Source organism: Malus sylvestris, chromosome 10 (assembly GCF_916048215.2).
Source record: "Malus sylvestris chromosome 10, drMalSylv7.2, whole genome shotgun sequence".
NCBI lineage: Eukaryota > Viridiplantae > Streptophyta > Magnoliopsida > Rosales > Rosaceae > Malus > Malus sylvestris.
In genome coordinates this window covers 18,273,591-18,290,017 of record NC_062269.1, presented here as the reverse complement: position 1 = coordinate 18,290,017, position 16,427 = coordinate 18,273,591, and the positions used below count along the sequence as shown (strand labels likewise).

At 39.0% G+C, this 16,427-nt stretch overlaps 2 long non-coding RNA genes across 4 annotated transcripts; both read right to left on the bottom strand.

Moving 5' to 3' along the window:
• Positions 1 to 6,785: 6,785 nt before the first annotated feature.
• On the bottom strand, positions 6,786 to 16,185 carry LOC126586993 (uncharacterized). Of its 3 annotated transcripts, none has more exons than XR_007610950.1 (5): positions 15,926 to 16,126; positions 8,913 to 9,072; positions 8,739 to 8,807; positions 7,961 to 8,019; positions 6,786 to 6,976 (listed from the first exon to the last, which is right to left on the bottom strand). It is a non-coding gene; the product is annotated as an uncharacterized LOC126586993 (long non-coding RNA). The 3 variants fall into 3 exon arrangements; XR_007610952.1 differs by lacking the exon at positions 15,926 to 16,126 and adding an exon at positions 9,156 to 9,348; XR_007610951.1 differs by lacking the exons at positions 8,739 to 8,807; positions 8,913 to 9,072 and adding an exon at positions 15,520 to 15,842 and having other exon boundaries at positions 15,926 to 16,185.
• On the bottom strand, positions 12,225 to 15,513 carry LOC126586992 (uncharacterized). Its single transcript, XR_007610949.1, has 2 exons — positions 14,742 to 15,513; positions 12,225 to 13,757 (listed from the first exon to the last, which is right to left on the bottom strand). It is a non-coding gene; the product is annotated as an uncharacterized LOC126586992 (long non-coding RNA).
• Positions 16,186 to 16,427: the final 242 nt, after the last annotated feature.

The window sequence follows — 16,427 nt, the reverse complement described above, 5'->3', positions numbered from 1 at the left end:
GTTCAACAGATGAATAAGCCCAAATCTCTTTTCCATAAGACAGATAAATAACTGTTGCACTTCTAGAAAGGTTACTGCTCTTTCATTGAAGAATAATGCGCTAATTTAGTAAGCCAATCAATTATCACCTCAATTTCATCATAACCATCTCGTGAACAAGGAAACTTGCACACATAATCTATATTAATATTTTCTCATTTCCGTTGTGGAACGGGAAGTAACTACATCAATCTAAAAGACTTTTTTCTTTCCATTTTAACCTGTTGACAGATGTTACATCTATTTATATACAAACATTTCTCTTTTCATACCTGACCAATAGTAAAATGATCGAATGGTATAATACATCTTAGTACCTCCAGGATGCATTGTATAAGTTGAACAGTACGCAAATTCCAAAATTGTTTCCTTTAATTCCATAACATTAGGTATAAACACCTTGTTCTCTTGCATAAGCTTGCCATCTGATTCTCTAACTCTGAGGTCTTCGTTTTCCCGTTCTTCCTTTCTTGAAATAAATTCTTGAATTTCTTCATCAAACGCTTGAGTCTCGAGTACGACCTACCAAATAGGCCTAACTTGAAAATTAGCAAGTACGTTTTCTTTTTGATCTTCCATTCCCAACTTTACTCCAGTAGATCTCAAATCCACAAGAAGATGAACATGGCAATTGTACCAAGCATTAATTCTCGCTAGGGTCTTCCTACTAAAAGCATTGGCCGCAACATTTGCACGATCACCCTGGTTGTGCAATCATAATCACTAAGCAACTCAATCCACCTTCGTTGCCTAAGATTAAGATACCTCTGAATAAACAGATATTGGATACTCTTTTGATTCGTAAAAATCTTGCACTTTTCTTCCTATAAAGACAATGTCTCCAAATCTTCAAAGCAAAGATGATAGTTGCTAATTCTAAATCATGAGTAAGGTAATTCATCTCATGAGGCTTCAATTGTCGTGAAGTGTAGCAATCACTCTATCATGTTGCATCAACACACATCCTAACCCATTCAATGATGCATCACTGTAGACCTCATAATTACCTTTATCATGTAGGAGTGCTAAAACAGGTGTATGAGTGAGATAATGCTTCAGTTGCTGAAACTTTGTTCACAATTTTCATCCACTCAAACCTAACCTCTTTCCTAGTCGATCCCGTCAATGGCAAAGCAATGACTGAAAAATCTTTTACAAACGTCTATAGTAGCCAGCTAGACCAGGAAAACTCAGTACCTCAGTGACGGTTTGAGGTTGTTCCCAATTCTCCCCAGTTGTCACTCATTGAGGATCTCCTTGAATACCTTGTGCAGATATCACATGTCCCAAAAATGCCACTTGATTCGTCCAAAATTGACATTTGTCAACTTTGCATACAACCGATGTTCCCTCAAACATTTTAACACCAACTCAAAATGACTAGTATACTTTACTTTCACTTAAGAGTATACCAGACCTCAACTCTTTCCTTGAAAACACATAGGCACCTCTAAGCTGATCAAACAATCATCAATACGCGGCAATGGATAACGGTTCTTACTCGTTACCCGATTCAATTACCTAATATCCATACATATTCTTAAGGTCCGGTCTTTCTTCCTTATAAACAAAGCTAGGGTTTTCCAAAGTAACGTTCTAGGTTGACTGAAACCTTTATCAACCAATTCCTGTGACTGAATTTTCAATTCTTTTAACTCTGTAGGAACCAATCTATAGCATAAAGTCTGTACTTGAAGATAATTCAATAGTGAACACCACATCTCTGTCTAGTGGCAATCCATGTAAATCATTCCGGAAACACATTAGGGAAATGTCTACCACTCGTACATCATCCACAATACTAGGAGTACGATCCTGCAACACCACATGAGCTAGGTATCCTTGGCAACCTTTTGATAACAATCTCTTTGCTCTCACAACAGAAATAACAGCATGCCTCACTCCACTTTGCTCAATCACAAAAGTAACCTCTGATAATCCAAGACAATGGAAAGTAACTGATTTCCCGTAGCAATCCATATTGGCACGATTATAATGTAACCAATCTGTGCTTAAAGTCACATTGAAATCCACAATGTCTAACAGGATACGATTCGCTGGCATAACAACTTCTTCCACCATCACTGGACACCCTGAATAATCATAACCAACATAGAATGACCTACCTGTTTACTTGCTTAACGAATCCAACAAATAAGTTATGGATATTACGGTCTGCAGCCCGCAATAACGATAACTCACTGTCGTCTCGATAAGTAAGCAACAATTCTTAAGGGTGCAATATTATCATTTTACTCATCACAGGGAAAATACATATATATGCCTTGATCGTGCTCATTCACTACTTCCTTTGGCAACATCGTCAATAATAAGAATTATATCAGCCGGAGTCAGCTAGAATGACCTGTACGGCTGAATCTACAGCTCGACCATCCATGTTAGCACATAAGTCGGAGTCACCTATAGTGACCTGTACGACATACTCATCAATTTTCCAAGTAATAAGTCAAGGAAGATTGCTGGGTAACAACTGATCCTAGGGACAATTCATACCTCTATGTCTCATCTAACCACATGAACACATTCACAACTTCCCACACTCTCCAAAGTGCCTAATATTGTACCTACGGTACAAAGATACATTTCCTCTACCAGAGTCACATTGTCTCTGAAATCTGGTATCACTTGTAAATCTATCACTTCGCCTCTGACCAGTGGCACTAAAACCTCAGCTGGGAAAATTAGCTATAGTTTCACTTCTTTTGAAGCTCTGAATCTTCCGATGTCTTTGATATGACGGATCTTTAACTTTATCGTCTTTCTTCTGATTCTGATTCTTTTCTTATTCCTCTTTACTCTCGCTGATCATGTTCTTAGAGTCCTCAATGCTCAGCAACATCTCATAAACTCCTGGTAAAAAGTACAATGAATAGTGGTCACCAAAGAACGCCACTTCTTCTTATTATCCAGCCAAAAACGACATAACACCTTGACCGGATTAGCAACAACATCCGAATGGAAACAAGGCAAGTCTGTAAACTCTCTATAATAATATGCCGGAGGAATGAACTTTTCCTTAAACAATTCTTTAAACGACTTCCAAACAGCTGTTCTTCCGATGACATTGGGTAACATTCCTATCTCCATCAGAATGCAGATTCAAAATCAGAAACTAGGTAGTCATCTCAACCCACCTGTGGGAGGAAGATTCCCTTGACATTGCATAATCCGAAACGTCTTTTCCCAAATGATTAAGCCATCGATCTACTCCCTTAGGTTCTTCATCTCCCTAAAGTGATTCGAATTTAACTTATAACCAGTCTCAAAATGTTCCTTTAGATAATAGACTGAATCACAATGGCAATAGTTTCCCCCCAAACTACTGTATCGGGGAAATTAGGCTCATCCGAACTACGTGGCTCGCTACGAAGCGGTATAGTTCTGACAGAAGACACTAGGAAATTCTCAAGATGTCCAGAATTGCAACCTAGGCTCTGATACCAACTGACACACCCCGTCCAGAAGGAGGGCATGCTGGCCGTCACGTGAGAGTGACGTAACCATTTACACAGTTCGGAAGCTTTAAAAAATACAATTACTAAGATGAAACACCCGAGGGTGAGTCATACTTTTGTGAATTATGTCAGAACACCGTTGGATTCCTCGTGGCCACCAAAACTCTGCTATCTAGAACTCGGAGGGGCGCAAAACAAAATTGATGGGGTCAGTAAAACAAAGTTTTTCGAAAACATTTCATTTAAAACATTTCTAACCCCTCATTGTAAAACCTGTATACTTTCCCAGAAAATAGTATATATATATATAACCATAATTAATCTTAAACTCAAATCACAAATCTTTAACACTTTCCAAGAAAAATATGTCATGCTATGCATCAAAACATAATAAGGATGCAACATTATAACAGATGAAATAAGGAATCAACCGGAGACCCTGCAGTTGGTCCTGTACGGTTAATTCTATAGCTCAATATCCAATCCAACCGGAGTCGCCACTGTGACCTGTACAGCACTACTCTGCACATAAATCGAAACTACCTAAAGTAGTCTGTACGATAAGAATGATGTAAGAATACACTCTAGTGCTTCTCTTATCAATCATCTGTGCACATAAGCTAAGGTCACCAACTAGTCGGAACCACCTCTAGTGGTCTGTACGACTAGCATGTTGGAACCGTCTATCGGTCTGTACGACATGCACCTACTTGGATCTAAGGTGAGCGTGCGGTGCGGGTGAATAATATAAGCACTAACATCAGGGGTGCAAGTTATGAGCTCTCAACACAATTCACATCATCAATGATTCACATGGATAACATAAAACTCACCTGATACTCACCTGTGCGTCCACAGCACCAATTCACATATATATATGCATCAATCATGAATTCATCTCATAATATGCATGCATGGCATTTTAAAATGTACTTTCATTTAAACTCAATTTCTGGGAAAAATATCAATAGTATATAGGTATAAACAGAAATACTGCCCACTCACCTGGAGTTCGCCCAACAACTCCCTAGCACCACACATCAAGGCATCATGACGATTGGCGCCTAGAACAATAATCAAATCCAACCTCAGAAATCATATCGATAGGATATATAACTTGTATAAAACACGTCACTACGTAGTTCGATCCGGAAGATCTGCAACTCAGATTTGAAATCCATAACTTCCAGAGGTCCACAATATACCTCTAGGACATCATCCTAAAATTTCATTACCATCCAACGGTCGGATCTCCGTCAATTTCCAAAACCAAGTGACGGTTAACATTCTATTTTATGAACTTACAACTCCAATTCCGAAAGATCCGTAAATCGGATTCCCGATCCGTAAGTTCCTATAATCCTCAAATATTACGTATTACAACCTATCAAAGTTTGGTGACGATCCAACGGTCGGATCGTCAATTCACATTTTCACCTAACCACGAATCGAAACGAACTTAGGTTCAATTACTCAATTTACGTCCATCAATTATCAAAACTGAACCTAGAACTTTAAACACATGTTAAGAATGACATTGGCGGGTCATTGGCCACGTGCCGCCGCACGGGCCACCGCGGGTGGCGGTCGGCCGCCCTGGCTCGCCGGAAAATCCAACTATTTCAAACAATTCTTAAAAAAAATACCGAATTGAAGATCTCAATGAGTAGAGTAAACTTTATACCAGAGGCCAAGGTCAACTTGGCCTGGAAACACTTCAATTTCACCAAAATCCGTGAAGAACCCTAGAAATGGGTGTTTTCAATTCGACCTCCAAAACCACTCCGATGCTCCAACTACTGCTTGGGCTTTGTTCCAGGTCCTAAGGGAATGCTAATGGTGTTAGTAATTGAAAGAAAACATTTCAAGACTTGAAGAATTTGTACACTAAGCCACCGTACACACCGTACGGTTTCAACCAATTTCAAGGCCAAATTCCTTGATTTTTGGGGTGTAATAGGAAGAGGGAAGATCATAGAGGGTTTTCCAAGTGATTGTTTGAAGTAACTCACCGGAAAAGTGAAGAAATTTCGACGAAAATGGGTGGAAAACCCACCGGGTCGCGCGGGTCATGGGTTGAAAACCCATTTCTGTTCTTCTTCCGCTGCTTCTCGCCCTCTCTCCTTTCCTCCTTTCCTCTTCTCTGATTGGCCAGAAGCTTATCTCTCTTCTCCCCATTCCCCAACTTCTCTCCTTTCTCTCCCGGAGCTATCTTCTTCTTCTTTCTGGTTGGGCAGTTTTTGCCCAATCCCCATTCTTCTTCTTTCTTCCTCACACACACACACACACACAAAACCCTCGTTCACTTTTTATTTATTTATTTTTGTTTTCCTTTACATCTGAGCCATCCATTTAATTCTTCATTAAATCTGGGTCATCCAAATTTTAATAATAAAATTTATAAAATGCCCAAACTTCAAACTTAAATTTTTTTTTCGTTATAACTCCAAATAACGAACCGTCAGTGCCTACACGTCCGTAGCGACGAGTACTACGAGGATATGTCAAGAAAAAAAATCTTAGATGGCACGACACAACGATTAACCTCGAATAATGCGCGTGCCTCAAAGGGCATTTTTGTAAAATCCTTTATTAAAACTTTAAAACTCTTAAAATCACGGACGGGCTATCACATCTCAACAGAGGCGCAGACCCTCAATTCCCAAATGGACGAAACAACTTTGTTTGTTTGATTCGTCTGGAAAATGCATTAGTGATAATTCTAGTGTTTTTTCAAAATATGTAGTAGCAAAGGTTAGAGACCACAAAAATCTCCTGTTGACGAGGGATTGGCGTGAGATTAAGGAAGAAGATAAGGAAGTTTTCTGGAATAGAATAAAGGTATAGATATTTTTATTTTTACTTGAAAATAGAAGAATAAGTCCATGATTGTAATAATAATTGATTAGCTTGATTTTTTTATTTTTTTTATTTTTTTATGGATGTAGGGAAATATTTTTTTTGAAGATGCAAATATAGTAAAAATGCCTATGATCCGCCATATGATGCTTAAGGTTGCGGAGCATGCGCACAAAGAGTATAGAAATAAGTTAAAAAAAAGTATTATACTAAAAGAGCAACAGAGGTGCGCAACCACCCTCCTCCTGATGTGAATCATGCACAGTGGGTTGAGTTGGTGGCATACTGGAACAGAGAAAAAATAAGGGTAATCGTTATATGATTTACTTCGTTATAACTTTTAATTTGTCTAATAAATTCTTTTTTTTTCAAGAAGTTGCTGAAAAAAAATAAGATTAATCAGCTATTGAAAACTGACACACCCCGTCCCGAAGGAGGGCATGCTGGCCGTCACGTGAGAGTGACGTAACCATTTACACAGTACGGAAGCTTTAAGATACAATTTATAAGTTGATACACCCGAAGGTGAGTCCTAATTTTGTCCAATCTGTCAAAACACCGTCGAATTCCTCGTAGTCACCACACCTTTGTGATTCCTGAACCTGGAGGGGCGCAAAACCAAAATTGAGTGGGTCAGTAAAACAATTCTTTTCCAAATCCAAACATTTCTCAAAACGTTGTAACCCCTCTCCGTAAAACCTGTATACTTTCCCAGAAATATAAAATATAAATATACATATATATATTCTCAATACTTCAATTCATTAACTCAACATTTTCATCATAATTATGCCATGCCACATCATCTCAACATTTCTCATATTAATTATGCCATGCCACATCATCTCAACAGTAATAAGGTATGAATGCATCAACATAAATCATATCAGGTGCAATAAAGTAATCAACCGGAGGCCCTCTATTAGCCCGGTTGAACCTAGAGCTCAAAATCTATCACTCTCACTCTGCCGGAGTCACTCCGCGTGACCTGTACGGCCTTCTGCACACAAGTTACGCTCTAGTGCTTTCTCATCAATCATCTGTGCACATAATCTAAGGTCACCCACCAGTCGGAATCTCACTAACACTCTCGCGACTGGCCTGTCGTACCCACTCCGCGTGGACTGTACGACTAGCATCTACTTGGATCCAAGACGAGCGTGCGATGCGGTGAATACTATAAGCACTAAACTATGGTGCAGGATTTGAGCTCAATATACATCAACATCATCATAACAGAAATAACTACTCACCTGTGCGTCCACCGCACCATTTCATACATATGCATCATAAATCAATTCTTACCTGTGCGTCCACCGCACCAATTCATACATATGCATCATATATTAATTCATACCTGTGCGTCCACCGCACCAATTCATACATATGCATCATATATTAATTCATGCATGGCATTTCAACTCACATTTCTATATACTTTTCATATCAATTCTATGCATGGTATTTCACTTCCCGTTTTTCCACATAACTCATATGCATTTCATTTTAAACATATTTTCATTTCAATTCAATTTCTGGGAAACGTCAAGTTTATATATATACGGAAAACAAAACTGCCCACTCACCTGGAGTTCGTCCAACAACTCCCTAGCACCACACATCAAGGCGTCACGACGATCGCCGCCTAGAATAGTAATCAAATCCAACCTCAGAATTCATATTGATAGAATATATAACTTATATAAAATACGTCACTACGTAGTTCGATCCGGAAGATCTGCCACTCAGATTTTAAATCCATAACTTCCAGAGGTCCACAATATATCTCTAGGATAACATCCTAAAATTTCATTACCATCCAACGGTCGGATCTCCGTCAATTTCCAAAACTAAGTGACGGTTAACATTTTATATTATGGACTTACAATTCCAATTCCGGAAGATCCGTAACTCGGATTCCCAATCCGTAAGTTCCAATAATCCTCAAATATTACGTATTACAACGTATCAAAGTTTGGTAACGATCCAACGGTCGGATCGTCAATTCACATTTTTACCTAAATGTGAAAACTATAAAACGTTATTCGAACACCTAACCAACAATCCTTAATAACTTTCTCATACGGTGCTCAATTTGGGTATATGAATATACCACGGTGATCTAATCGACGTCACGGACGTCGACATATTTTTAGATTAATTTTTTACTGTAGCACGCGCCCCCACGCGCCAAGGAAGGCACGGGTCCACGCGCCCCCACGCGCACCTTCTTCTTCCTTGGGTCGCCGGACTGGTTTTTCCGGCGGCCGTTTTTCAAATTGCCATAACTTTGTCATTTCTCAACGAAATCAAGTGATTCAAAAACGAAAGTTGTATCCCTTGAAGAGACAAAGAGAATGATACCTTTCACAACACCTAGTTCGCCGTGGTTTGGCCGGAAACTGCCTCGAAAGCCTCGGAGGTCGCCGGAAACTGGGTATTTTTCAAATGAGTATAACTTCTTCAATACTCAACGAAATTGAGTGAAACAAAAAGGAAAGTTGTAGTACTTGACGAGACGAAGATATTGATACCTACCTCGACTCCTAACTCGCCGGGGATTCGCCGGAAAGAGCCTCGAAAGCTCCGGCCAAACTTTGAACTTGTCGATCTCCGTGTTCTTACGTCCAAAAACTTCCAACGAAGCACTTCGAGCTTCCTTGGGACTTCCTTAACCTCACTGTGAGCTTGGTTTCACCTAAAACAAAGCCAATTCGAAGATCATGAACAGTGCTCTTCACGGGAACTTGGAAACTAGGGGTTTTCCGAAGCAAAACTTACCTGAAATGGATACCAACGTGATCGTGAAGTCCTCAGGATTCCAATGGTGGTCTCAAACTTGACGCTGGTATAGATTTAGGGTGGTTTTGTGGTGGTCCGTGTGAGTTCGAAGGAGAGGGAGAGAGAAAGTGAGGTCTGAGGGAGAGAGAGAGTGAATGACAGTATACGGGAATTGGGGAGGGTTTTGAGGGATGTGGGGATCCCACTTTCAAACTTTAACATGTTCCTGAAATTCTTGGTCTAAGTTTAAACCCTAAAACTAGTTTAAGAACTTTAGGTTAAACTAATGTCACAGTTATGCACCTTAATCCCGTTTAAGGTTGTATTGGTCATTTCACGTCCTCGTAATTAAAATTCCGAGACGGGCTGTGACAATCTTCCCTCCTTATAGAATTTCATCCCCGAAATTCCAGCAACCAACTAAATCAACCATACTCCAAGAATAGCTTCGGTTAAAAATCTCTCATCCGATTCTTTTCCTCCCACATAATTTTCCACTGAATGATTTCCTTCACAAAGCTTTTACCACTTACTCTGTCTTAATCCTCAGGACCTTCTTTTTCCAATCCAAAGTCATCCTTGGTTCCTTATCAAGTCGAATCCAATTTAATTCTCAATAGTTGCATCAGGATCTCATGTGACGAATTTGCCACCTAGTGACAACGTATCAAACCCAAAATACATTAAGTACCTTAGCCAACTCTGAAGACATCACCACTTGTATGCAACTTCATCGATTCCTTTAGTGATCAAATCGATCTGATGTGTCTAAGACTTATCTTGTCTTCCTTTCCAAATCTTGCTATTTCTTTTCATGGTGAAATTTCCAAAAATACAAAATCATCTACGTTATACACTCGATTAGTGGTATATTCATCTGTTGATTTCTTTTGCCATTCCTGGTTTCTTCAGGTTAACTTAATCACCTGAATACTTTGAGGAGACTCATCCATAGTCTCAGAGTCTACTAAAACTCTTTCTTGATCGAATCTTTCTCTATTCAGAAGCATTCCATTCACAAGTCAACAAAAACCGACTCACCTGACACATTTCATGGTCCTTATGGCGTTACTTCGAAAACTGCACAACCAACATACTTAAGAAACTTAGCAGTTCCGTAAACCAATTCTTCTTTCTATAAAACAAATAAGTACCGTTACTCAACCCTGGAGTAAATGGACTAACTTGGTACATTGACCAACTATTGCTTCAAATTCAATCATAACCATCCTATGTATCATGAAACTTGTACACATAATCCAAAGTAATATTTTTCCATTTCCACTGCGAAACAGAAAATAACCGTCTCAATCCAAAGGTTTATCTCTCTCTGCCTCAATCTGCTGACCAAATAAAACTGTCGACTGGTATGATAAATCTTATTACTTTTGGAATATTGCAGAAGTTAAACAATGTACTTCATCCAAATTTGCTTGCTTTAAATCCTCAGCATTCGGTACATACTTCATACTTTCTTGTATCCACATACCATTTGATTCACGAATCATGTACTCATTCTTTTTCCTTTCTTTCCTTGCCTTGGTTAATTCTTAAATTCCTCGTCAAACATTTAAGTTTCGAGTACGACCTTACCAAACAGGCCTAACTTGAAAATTAACAAGTATAACTTCTTCTCGATCTTTCATTCTTAACTTTACTTTAATTGATTTTCAATCCACGAGAAGATAATCTTGGCAAACGTGCCAGACATTAATCATACTGTAGTCTTCTCACCAAGTGCTTCAGCTACAACAATTCACGATCACCCTGATCGTACCATCATAATCACTAAGTAATTCAATCCACCTTTGTTGCCTCATATCAAAATCCTTCCGAATAAACAAATATTGGAGACTCTTTTGATTTGTAAAATCTTGCATTCTTTTCAACATATAATGTCTCCACAACTTCACAGCAAGGATGATAATCGTGACTTCCAAGTCACCAGTAGGGTAATTCATCTCATTAGGTTCCATTTGTCGTGAAACATATTCAATCACCTTAACATTTGCATCAATACATCTCCAAGAATATTTAATGTACCATCACCATAAACCAATAATTACCGCTATCTTCTGGGATTACTAAAATACGTGCATGAGTGAGGAAATACTTCAGTTGTTGAATCCTTTGCTCACAATTTCCTTCCCACTCATACATAACCTCTTTTCTCAACAGTCTCGTCAATGACAAAGCAATGACTGAAAAATCTTTCACAACCATCCAAGATAGCCTGGTAAACTAAGAAATTCCGAATCTCAATTACAGCTCGTGGTTGTTCCAATTCCTCAATTTCTGCTATCTTTTAAGGATTCACTTGAATACCTTAAGAATATATAACAAATCTCAGAATGCCACCTGATTCATCTAACTTTAGCATTTGCTACTTAGCATACAACCAACGTTCTCTCAATCTTTGCTTCACCGACTTAATACGTTTACATGCTCTGCTCTGGCTCAGAATATGCCAGAATATCTTCAATGAAAATGATATCAATTATCAAGGCATTATTGGAATACTTCATCCATCAACTCATAAAACCGCATGAGTATCCACATAGCATCACCAAACTTCATAAGGACCATAACAAGTCCAGAAAACCATCTTATGATCAACGTCACTTATAATATTCAATTGGTAGTAACCAGATCTCAATTCAATCTTTGAATCTTCGCAATTACTTCTGAGCTGGTTAAATAAACATCAGTACATCACCATGGATAACGGTTCTCAATCGTTACCCGACTCCATTGTCTATAATCAATGAACAGTCTTAAAATCCATTTTCTTCCTCACCAACAAACTGGGGCTCCTCAAAAGTGTTGTACTAGGTTGAATAAAACTTTTATCAACCAATTATTTCAACTGAATTTCCAATTCCCTTAACTCATCATGAACCAATCTTTAACATAAATCTATACCTGGCAACAAATCAATAGTGAATCTCATATCTCTGCCTGAAGGCAATCCAGGTATACTTTCAGGGAAGACATCAAGAAAAGTCTAACCCTTTCGACATTATTCACACTACTCCAAACAACATCATTCAGCACCACATGAACTAAGTATTTTTGGGCAGCCTTTCAAAACAATATCTTTGCTTTCACAGCATAAATAATGGCTGAACTCATTTCACTTTGTATGCCCACCAAAGTAACCTCTAATTAATCAACTCGATGGAAAGTAACTGGTTTCCCGTAACATTCCATCTAGTCACAACTATAAACAATCAATCTAATGGAATAAAATTAACTGACCCAATACATACTTTATTATTACTGAACATTCTAAATAAGTACAACACTAACATAAAATAACCTACCGGTTTGCTTGCTTAACGAATCCACGAATGAGTTATTAATATTACGGTCTGCAGCCCGCAATACTGATAAATCATCGTTGTCTCGATAAGTAGGCAACCACTCTCAAAGATATAACATACATAATAAGAAATATATCAGCCGAAGTCAACTAGAATGATCAATACGGCTGATTCAACTCTTATCTCAATAATACGTCGGCCAGATCCACTCCGCGTGGTCGGTACGGCCGAACCTATAACTCACCAATTTCTCATGTGTCAGTCGAATCCATTTCTCATGGTCTGTACGGCTGAACATATAACTCATCAAATCTCTCTGTACTCACGGTCAATCCGACCAAACTACTAAGTCCATAACTCTGCTGAATCGACACTATGATATCATGGAAAATTGTTGAGTACAACTGATTCTAGGGACAATTCACAATTCTGCGTCCCCTCTGTTCACATAAACACATTCCTTGATTTCACATTTCTCAAAGTGTTAATTTTGTACCTGCTGCACAAGGTACATTTCCTTTACTCGAGACACCTTGTCTCAAATATCTGGATGGAACGAGTCAAGTCTGAAAACTTTCTATAATATTCATTTATCGTCAACTTCCTTGATTCACATTTGCAAACTCTTGCTTACTACCATCGATAAATGCCGGAGGGATAAACTTTTCCTTAAACAAGTCCTTAAATAATTCTCAATCAGCTGTTTCCTCCGGTGACAACAATTAACAATCCTGTTTCCACCAGGATACAAATTCATACCCAAAACCAGGTAGTCGTCTCGACCCCTTGTCAGAAGGAAATTTCCTTTGACTTGCATAACCTGAAACATCTTTTCCAAATGGTTAAACCGTTACTTCGCTCCCTCAAGTTCATCATTTCATAAGGTGATTCAAATTCGACTCATAATCCGTCTTAAAATGTCCCTTTTTATAATAGACTGAATCACCATAATAATAGTTTTCCCTAAACCGCTATATTAGGGAGACTAAATTCCTCCAACTAAGTGGCTTACTACGAGGCGGTGTAGTTCTGACAGAATTCACTAGAACTTCTCAAGATGTCCAAGATTGCAACCATGCTCTGATACCAACTGACACACCCCGTCCCGAAGGAGGGCATGCTGGCCGTCACGTGAGAGTGACGTAACCATTTACACAGTACGGAAGCTTTAAGATACAATTTATAAGTTGATACACCCGAAGGTGAGTCCTAATTTTGTCCAATCTGTCAAAACACCGTCGAATTCCTCGTAGTCACCACACCTTTGTGATTCCTGAACCTGGAGGGGCGCAAAACCAAAATTGAGTGGGTCAGTAAAACAATTCTTTTCCAAATCCAAACATTTCTCAAAACGTTGTAACCCCTCTCCGTAAAACCTGTATACTTTCCCAGAAATATAAAATATAAATATACATATATATATTCTCAATACTTCAATTCATTAACTCAACATTTTCATCATAATTATGCCATGCCACATCATCTCAACATTTCTCATATTAATTATGCCATGCCACATCATCTCAACAGTAATAAGGTATGAATGCATCAACATAAATCATATCAGGTGCAATAAAGTAATCAACCGGAGGCCCTCTATTAGCCCGGTTGAACCTAGAGCTCAAAATCTATCACTCTCACTCTGCCGGAGTCACTCCGCGTGACCTGTACGGCCTTCTGCACACAAGTTACGCTCTAGTGCTTTCTCATCAATCATCTGTGCACATAATCTAAGGTCACCCACCAGTCGGAATCTCACTAACACTCTCGCGACTGGCCTGTCGTACCCACTCCGCGTGGACTGTACGACTAGCATCTACTTGGATCCAAGACGAGCGTGCGATGCGGTGAATACTATAAGCACTAAACTATGGTGCAGGATTTGAGCTCAATATACATCAACATCATCATAACAGAAATAACTACTCACCTGTGCGTCCACCGCACCATTTCATACATATGCATCATAAATCAATTCTTACCTGTGCGTCCACCGCACCAATTCATACATATGCATCATATATTAATTCATACCTGTGCGTCCACCGCACCAATTCATACATATGCATCATATATTAATTCATGCATGGCATTTCAACTCACATTTCTATATACTTTTCATATCAATTCTATGCATGGTATTTCACTTCCCGTTTTTCCACATAACTCATATGCATTTCATTTTAAACATATTTTCATTTCAATTCAATTTCTGGGAAACGTCAAGTTTATATATATACGGAAAACAAAACTGCCCACTCACCTGGAGTTCGTCCAACAACTCCCTAGCACCACACATCAAGGCGTCACGACGATCGCCGCCTAGAATAGTAATCAAATCCAACCTCAGAATTCATATTGATAGAATATATAACTTATATAAAATACGTCACTACGTAGTTCGATCCGGAAGATCTGCCACTCAGATTTTAAATCCATAACTTCCAGAGGTCCACAATATATCTCTAGGATAACATCCTAAAATTTCATTACCATCCAACGGTCGGATCTCCGTCAATTTCCAAAACTAAGTGACGGTTAACATTTTATATTATGGACTTACAATTCCAATTCCGGAAGATCCGTAACTCGGATTCCCAATCCGTAAGTTCCAATAATCCTCAAATATTACGTATTACAACGTATCAAAGTTTGGTAACGATCCAACGGTCGGATCGTCAATTCACATTTTTACCTAAATGTGAAAACTATAAAACGTTATTCGAACACCTAACCAACAATCCTTAATAACTTTCTCATACGGTGCTCAATTTGGGTATATGAATATACCACGGTGATCTAATCGACGTCACGGACGTCGACATATTTTTAGATTAATTTTTTACTGTAGCACGCGCCCCCACGCGCCAAGGAAGGCACGGGTCCACGCGCCCCCACGCGCACCTTCTTCTTCCTTGGGTCGCCGGACTGGTTTTTCCGGCGGCCGTTTTTCAAATTGCCATAACTTTGTCATTTCTCAACGAAATCAAGTGATTCAAAAACGAAGGTTGTAGCCCTTGAAGAGACAAAGAGAATGATACCTTTCACAACACCTAGTTCGCCGTGGTTTGGCCGGAAACTGCCTCGAAAGCCTCGGAGGTCGCCGGAAACTGGGTATTTTTCAAATGAGTATAACTTCTTCAATACTCAACGAAATTGAGTGAAACAAAAAGGAAAGTTGTAGTACTTGACGAGACGAAGAGATTGATACCTACCTCGACTCCTAACTCGCCGGAAAGAGCCTCGAAAGCTCCGGCCAAACTTTGAACTTGTCGATCTCCGTGTTCTTACGTCCAAAAACTTCCAACGAAGCACTCCGAGCTTCCTTGGGACTTCCTTAACCTCACTGTGAGCTTGGTTTCACCTAAAACAAAGCCAATTCGAAGATCATGAACAGTGCTCTTCACGGGAACTTGGAAACTAGGGGTTTTCCGAAGCAAAACTTACCTGAAATGGATACCAACGTGATCGTGAAGTCCTCAGGATTCCAATGGTGGTCTCAAACTTGACGTTGGTATAGATTTAGGGTGGTTTTGTGGTGGTCCGTGTGAGTTCGAAGGAGAGGGAGAGAGAAAGTGAGGTCTGAGGGAGAGAGAGAGTGAATGACAGTATACGGGAATTGGGGAGGGTTTTGAGGGATGTGGGGATCCCACTTTCAAACTTTAACATGTTCCTGAAATTCTTGGTCTAAGTTTAAACCCTAAAACTAGTTTAAGAACTTTAGGTTAAACTAATGTCACAGTTATGCACCTTAATCCCGTTTAAGGTTGTATTGGTCATTTCACGTCCTCGTAATTAAAATTCCGAGACGGGCTGTGACAAAAACAATGAACCATATTACTGGTACAAAATCTTTTGCAAGAGTGCGGCAAGAATATGTATGGATTGTACATTTTGAAGAAATGTTATTAATTTTAAATAATCTATAGTTGTTAGAAATTTTATTTTT